Below are 7,890 nucleotides of genomic sequence, written 5' to 3' on the forward strand. Positions count from 1 at the left end.
CAATTTGCCCACATCCTCTCCAGCATTTGTCATTTTCCTGTTTTGTCATCTTAGCCAATCTGACTGGTGAGATGTGGTACCTCAGAATTGTTTTGATTTGCATTTCTCTAATCAGTAGTGATTTAGAGCATTTCTTCATGTTATCTTTAATTTCTCTGAAAACTGCCTGTTCATATCCTTTGACCATTTATCAATTGGGGAATGACTTGTATTCTTATAAATTTGACTCAATTCTCTGTATATTTTAGAAATGAGTCCTTTGTCAGAGACATAGGTTGTAAAGATTCTTTCCCAATTTCCCACCTCCCTCTTAATCTTGGTTACATTGGCTTTGTTTTTACAGAAGCTTTTCCATTTCATGTCGTCAAAGTTATCAATTTTATATTTTATAATATTCTCTAATTCTTGTTTAGTCATAAAGTCTTTCCCTCTCCACAAGTCTGATAGGTAAACTATTCCTTGTTTTAGGAGACTGCTTACAGTATCAACCTTTATACCTAGATCATGCACCCATTTAGACTTGATTTGGGTATATGGTGTTAGATAATGGTCTATGCCCAGTTTCTGCCACACTATATTCCAGTTTTCCCAGCAGTTTTTGTCAAATAGTGAGTTCTTATCCCAAAAACCAGGGTCTGGGGGTTTATCAAACAATAGATTACTATAGTCATTGACTTCTGAATCTCGTGTGCCTAATCTATTCCATTGATCCACTCCTCTATTCCTCAGCCAGTACCAAGTAGTTTTGATGACTGCTGTTTTATAATACAGATTGAAATCTGGTATAGCTAGTCCACCTTCCCTAGCATTTCTTTTCATTAATTCCCTTGATATTCTGGACCATTTATTCTTCCAAATGAATTTTGTTACTATTTTTTCTAGCTCTATAAAGTAGTTTTTTGGTAAATTAATTGGTATAGCACTAAATATATAATTTAATTTAGGTAAAATTGTCATTTTTATTATGTTAGCTCTACCCAGCCACTAGCAATTGATATTTTCCCAATTAGTTAGATCTGACTTTATTTGTGTGAAAAGTGTTTTGTAGTTGTGGTCATATAGGTCCTGGGTTTGTTTTGGCAGGTAGATTCCCAAATATTTTATAATGTCTACAGTAACTTTAAATGGGATTTCTCTTTCTATCTCTTGCTGTTGAATTTCATTGGAAATATATAGGAATGCTGAGGATTTATGTGGGTTTATTTTATATCCTGCAACTTTGCCAAATTTATTTATTGTCTCAAGTAGTTTTTTTACTTGATTCTCTAGGATTCTCTTAAGTATATCATCATATCATCTACTTTCCAGCATTCTCGATGAAAAGACCAGAGCTGAACAGAAAATTTGACTTTCAAATACAAGAAGCATTAATACTGTTTTCAGTTAGTCAGTAATATATTGAAAACTGATGAATCTCAGTAGAGTGGTAGATGATAAGACTACATTGCTACAGAATTGCTGATAAATCTGTTCCATTTTCCTTCTCTTTGTTGCCCTCTTTCCAGGTGCATTGATAAATACTCTTGATAGCATCTGTCTTAGGTCAGTCTCACATTAAGGTTTTTTCAGTTCTTTTCCCCTTCACTATTTTTGTTCTTTGATGAAGTAATCTAAAATTTTTCTGTAGTCAATAAAATAATTATAACTTCACACCCATTGCCAATAGATAACCCCTTCTAAGAGGCAGCAGGAGTCTTTTACTATCAGCCAACTACAAAAAAGCATTTGTATCCAGTCTTAAACACTGCACATCATGAACTGTCAGTTGATTATAGCTTTAATCTCCTGTCAGAATTTGGTTTTCCTGGTTACTGAGAATTTTGGTTTATCTCAGTGATTTCCTCATACCTCCATTTTTAAACTTGATGGCCTTTCTGTTTATTTTGATCTGGCCTGATCTTGCCAACACTGCTTCAGTAACTGACCTTTTGTCTCCTATTCACTTTAACCTCATATTTGGCAACTATTTGGTTATCTCCACCCATGTTTCTGGCATTCACTTCCTCTTACTGTGTGTTACCTAACTTCACTGGGCTGTCAGTGGTTGGGCCATTTAATTTCTGCCTGTCCAATACCAAAAGACTTTATGGCACATACCCTTCAGAGACATAACTAACAATTTTTTTAAGTGGCAAAAGACACACTTGCCATGTTTTAAGGCAAATTCATTTGAGTAGGGTAAAGACAGACATGTTAGTACCCAACATGGCTTTTGCTGTGGAGACTACTTCTCCTAGAAGAAATGGAGTCAGTGGGGGGTCCAAGCAGCAGTTTACTTGGGCCTTCACTATTATAAAACTTCATAAAATATTTTAAATTAATAAAAATATTGACTTGATTTACCCCTAAAGGGAAAGAAGGTACCACCTGGAAGATTCCTATTTCAACCAAATTATTCTTATGAATTAGGTCCTATTATCAGTTGATTTTTATGCTGTTGAAGGTCTATCAGCACCCTCTAAATTTCTGTACCCTGGAGGAAGCCCTGGTTGCCTTCACAAAGCTAATTCATACTCAACTCCTCTGTTTCCTTTTTACAAAATACTGTGGAAGCACATAACTTTTCTCTATGACAACAAAATGAAATGGAAAGCAAAAGATTTATCCAGATAATTAAAGTCAAATGTAACTTCATTCTCTATTTAAGAATTTGGATATTTCAGATAAAATAATTTGGGAACTCAAATTATTATGATGCATAGTTAGACATAGATATTAAGTAATACATTTTTTTTAGTAAAAATGTTTATCTTCATATGTAGTGATCTCTAGAATTTCCTGATTCTATAGTTCTATGTTCTTTCTCCATCTCTCTCTCTCTCTCTCTCTCTCTCTCTCTCTCTCTCTCTCTCTCTCTCTCTCTCTCTCTTTCTCTCTCTGTCTCTTCTATTTCTGTCTATATATACATATATATGTGCATATATATATATATATGCACTCCATATGTATCCTAGTAAGTAAAAAAATAAAAAAAGCAAGTCTCAAAATATGGAGGTGTGGTATATTCAATAGAGAGCTGACCTTAGAGTCAAGAAGGCCTGGGTTCAAGTCTACCTCTCACCCATAGTACGTATGTGGTCCTGGACCAATCATTTTACCTCTTAGTGTCCTAAACAATTCTCTAAGACTATAAGGTACAGATTTTTATTAGTTGCTCTGGAATAAGAAGCTATTTTCTAGGAGTTTCTTATACTGATGAAACCCTAAGTTACTATTTTAAAAAAATGTTTCAAAACAGTCCAATTTATAAAAGGGCATTATAAAACTTCATAAAATATTTTAAATTAATAAAAATATTGACTTGATTTCATAAAAGGATTTTAAATATCAGCTTAAGTAGCTTTTCCTTTAAACTGATCAATTTTATCACTTTAACAGTAAGAACAACAATAACAATACAGCACCTACCATGTGCCAGGCACTTCACAAATATTATTTCATTTCATCCTCACAATCACCCTAGGAGGCAGATGCTATTATTATCCTGTCCCTATTTTACAGTTGAAGAAACTGAAGCAGAAAGAGACCCTGTGTCCAGGGTCACATAGAATTGTTGGTCATCCTTCATTCTCAAAGAAGACAATGGCATCAGGAGGTTGATGTCTTGACTTGCAAGTGAATTGGCTTTAAGTGAGGCAGGGCTGTGCATTGTTACCAGCCTCCCTCTCTCCTCCAGAGTCATCGGAGCCCAGTGGCAAGACATAGGTCAGGATGACTGGAGATGGCTCAGAATGCAGTGGGAGACCTTGGCCTTTTTAAGCTCAAGTCTTTCCCAGGTCTCAGTTTGTCTGAGGCAACACCCAGATTTGAACGTAAGTCTTCCTGGCTTCAGACCTGGTGTTCTATCCATTACACCACCTAACTGCCTAATATAGTGGGTCTGAGACAAAGAACTTTTTGTAGAAGTGCATATTAACAACTTCTTGGCAATTTAGAGTCTTACAGAGTTGCCTGGAAGCATTCTGAGGTTAAATGTCTTGCCTAGGATCACACAACCATTATGTGTCAGATGTAGTACCTGAACCCAGATCTATCTTGAATCCAAGGCCAGTTTTCTATCCAATATCCCGCATTGGTTCTCTATTGTCTTTCTATCTCATCTAGCACAAATACCTGGTTTGGGTTTATTTAGCTAGATTTGGAGCTTTGAAGTGAGACCTCTTGGCCCTGCACACCTCAGCCAAGGATATCAGGAAACTGGAGACAAAATGAGCACTGGGCTTGCTAGCAGGTAATGATCTCCCAACTGCCCATCTCTTCTATTCTGACCCCAGGAGATTTGCTCTAACTTTGAAACAATGTGATGCAACTTATGCGAGTCATAGGTCCGTTATCCCTAAGGCATTGCTAGAAGGAGAAAGCAAAGGTTTGGGGATTTTGCAATTTTGCAATTTCTTTTTCTTCTTCTACCTTTCCCAGAATCCCTTAGGATGGCATTACATTAACCCAGTCTATCAGTGTCTAACACATGCCCAGTGTCAGAAAGGGGGAGGAAGAGGCTGTAAGATGTCTCTACAAGAAGCAGACATTTGTGTGCAGCTTCTTGGGGGACTCAGGGCCAAGAAAGCATTATGAAAGCATGAACACTTCATTCTAAATTATAAGAATGATCTTTCCCTTATTCCTCTCTCTGGTCATAGCTTTTGTATTATATAAAAATCCTTAATGCTAAAATCAAATGGTGGTGAGTGAAGGTATCAAACTTGTGGCCAAGGTTGCAGACCTCTCCAGTGCAGCCAGACTAGATTAAATGTAATTGGGAAATATTTAACAAAATATATTAAAATGCAATGCAAGATACATAATGTTAATTTATGGTTTTCTAAGTCAAGATGTGGCCTGTCGAGATCCATTTCTATTTGAGTTTGATACCACGAAGTACAGGACTGAGAAATGAGACCAAGTTGTTGTCCTGACTCTGCCATGAGCTATATATGCACCATGACCTTAGGTAAGTCACTTGATGTCTAGCCAGTTTCCTCTTCTGTAAATAATTGAACTTGATTTTTTGAATTTTCTGTAAAAAAAAAAAAAGAAATTGATGATCTTTCTCATATGCCTTCAAGCTGAAACATTCTTTGGTTCTTGTATTTTAAATGATATCATTTCAACTTTACAAAGACTTTTTGATAACTTAAGCAAGGTGACTGAGGGGATCCTCCCCCTCCCCTTTCTCTCTCTCTCTCTCTCTCTCTCTCTCTCTCTCTCTCTCTCTCTCTCTGTCTCTGTCTCTGTCTTCTCTCTTTAACACTGTAATGTTGACTAATTCATTCAACGTCAGTCAATTATAAATTCAAGAAAGTATAATTAATCAAGCTCTTAACATAAGACAACATAAATCACAAACAGCTAAGATAACTCATTTATCTCTGAGGATTAGAGACACGCTTTGGTAATCAATATTCACTTTTTAAAACTACTATGTTGGCTCCAAAACAAGTTTCAACAGTTCTTCTTTATTCACAGGGAGGAGAAAAGAGTTTCTGTTTGTTGATGTCAGCGAGTACACCCAAGATAGATACTCACACCCCCTCCTCCTCTATGCAGTGAGCAAAGCTCAGATAAGCATTTTCCACCAAGTCCCATTAAAGCCACAAAGCAAGATTGCAGAAGTTGATGGATGATTTCTAAGGGCTCTAAAGCTCTGTTTTGACATTTGAACTGCATCAGAACTGCATGGCAGAGGAAGGTTTGGCAAATTCTTCTCCTCTAGGTAGTTGTATAGTAGACAGCAAATTAGTTTCCTGTGGAGTGATTGAGAGAACAAGCAGGATGAAGCAGGAAGCAGCAGTCAAATGGAATACAGAGTATACAAAGTAGAAAGGAGGGAAAAAATATCCCCGAACACTCCATTGACAACTAATTTCACCTCAGTCAGTCACTAAATTTGAAGTTAATAACCAAGAGGACCAGATCACACACTGCAGAGAAATCCTGTAAACTTGAAATTAGCCTGTCACATTATGATGACATGTTTTGCCATTGTTTAGAAACATTTGAATGGTTGAAAGTTAATAAATATTTCTAAGTACAGTGCTAGCCCAGCTAAGTGCAGCTTCCAGACATGTCATTACTTGCCAAAGCCTATGATTTGTCAAGGAGTTTACTTAGAAGGCTGTGGGACCTTTCCAAGTGACAAGAAGCATTTTCCCTCCTTGTTTAAATAGCAATAATTTTAATCAAACAGTAGGAGATATTTAGAATTGGGGGAAAAAAAGAAACAGAAGCCACTAATCCCCACTCTTTCATTCCACCATTGTGGTTCAAATTCATCTCCCCCTTTACCCCTCCTTCCTCTATGAAAAGTAATTTCAACATAAAGGATTTTATGTACACATGTTTCCAGACAGTCTCAAGTCATCTTAAGAAGCAAAAAATATCATAATATTTGGGAAAAAGAGTGAAACTTTCATATGATAAAACATCTTGGACCTCAGTTTCCCTATGTGTGCATAATGGTAGCTAGCATTTATAGATCTCTTTAAGGTTTACAAAGTGTTTTGTAAATATTTCTTTTTATCTTCACAACAATCCTGGGAGGGATGTGCTATTATTATTTTCATTTATAAATGAGGGAAATGATGCAGACAGAGGCTAAGTTACTTACCCAGGGTGATACAGCTATTACTTGTCTAAAGTTTAATTTGAAATCAGTTTTTCCTGACTCCAGGTCGTGGCAGTGGTGCCAAAATGCATGATGCAGAAGGACTTTGCTTAACTCCATCTACCTTACTTACTGGCCCAGGATGCAGAGATGTCTTAGCTTCAGCACAAGGCTTATTGATTCAAATATCCAATTAATTTCATTGCAAGTCAGAGTATATCTGTTGAGCACTCTGGTATGACATGTTGGATGATGGATTAGGGGTTAAGAAGGCCTGAGTACAAATGCTGCCCCTGGCACTTACTAGATGGGAAACAATAGGAAACAGTTCAAACTCTGAGGCTCAGTCTCTTTGTCTGCAATATGGTATAATTATACCGATAGTACTTACTCAACTCCTGTGCCTACTATGTGACAGGCACTATACCAAGCACTGGGGAATACAAAGAAAGGCAAAAGATATAATGCATGTACATCACTGTGCAAACTTAAAGATGCTACATAAATGTTTGATATTATTTTGTATAAGGCACTGTCAAATGTAGGCCTCTCCAGACCAAACTTGCAAATTGACTACGATGCTTAGTCCAATGTGATTCAATTCTGTTGAGCTCAACAATTATTTATCAAATGCCTTTTAAGGCACCATGCTAGATGTTTAGGTTTTAAAAAATGGAATATCCTATTTCTTCCAAGAGCTAACATTCTCTTCGGCAGATACAGTATGTGTTCTTGTCATTATTCAGTCAAGTCTGAGTCTTCAAGACTGCGTTTGGAGTTTTCTGGGCAGAGACACAAGAGTAGTTTGCCATTTCCTTTTCTAGCTCATTTTACAGATGAGGAAACTGAGGCAAACAGGGTTGAGTGCCTTGCTCTGGGTCACACAGCTAGTAAGTGTCTGAGGCCACATTTGAACTCAGGTCTTCTTGACTCCAGGTCCAACATTCTATCTACTGCACCACCTTGCTTTCCCTGCATGTGTACTATGTGCCTGCTATGTAACAGTCCTTATGCTAAGCACGGGGTATAAAGAGAAAGGCAGGCAGTCCTTGCTCTCAACAAAAGAAGAAGGAGGAGAAGGAAGAGGAAGAAAGGAGGAAGAAGAGAAGGAGAAGAAGGAGGAAAAGGAGGAGAGGAAGAAGAAGAGAAGAAAATGTAGAAGACAAAGTAGAAGAAGAAAGAAGAAAATGTGGAAGACAAAGTAGAAGAGAAGAAGAGGAGGAGGAGGAGAAGGAGAAGAGAAGAAGAAGAAGAAGAAGAAGAAGAAGAAGAAGAAGAAGAAGAAG

Source organism: Petaurus breviceps, unplaced genomic scaffold (genome assembly GCF_028583685.1).
Source record: "Petaurus breviceps papuanus isolate PSGF00001 unplaced genomic scaffold, PetGlider_PUasm1.0 582, whole genome shotgun sequence".
Taxonomy (NCBI): domain Eukaryota; kingdom Metazoa; phylum Chordata; class Mammalia; order Diprotodontia; family Petauridae; genus Petaurus; species Petaurus breviceps.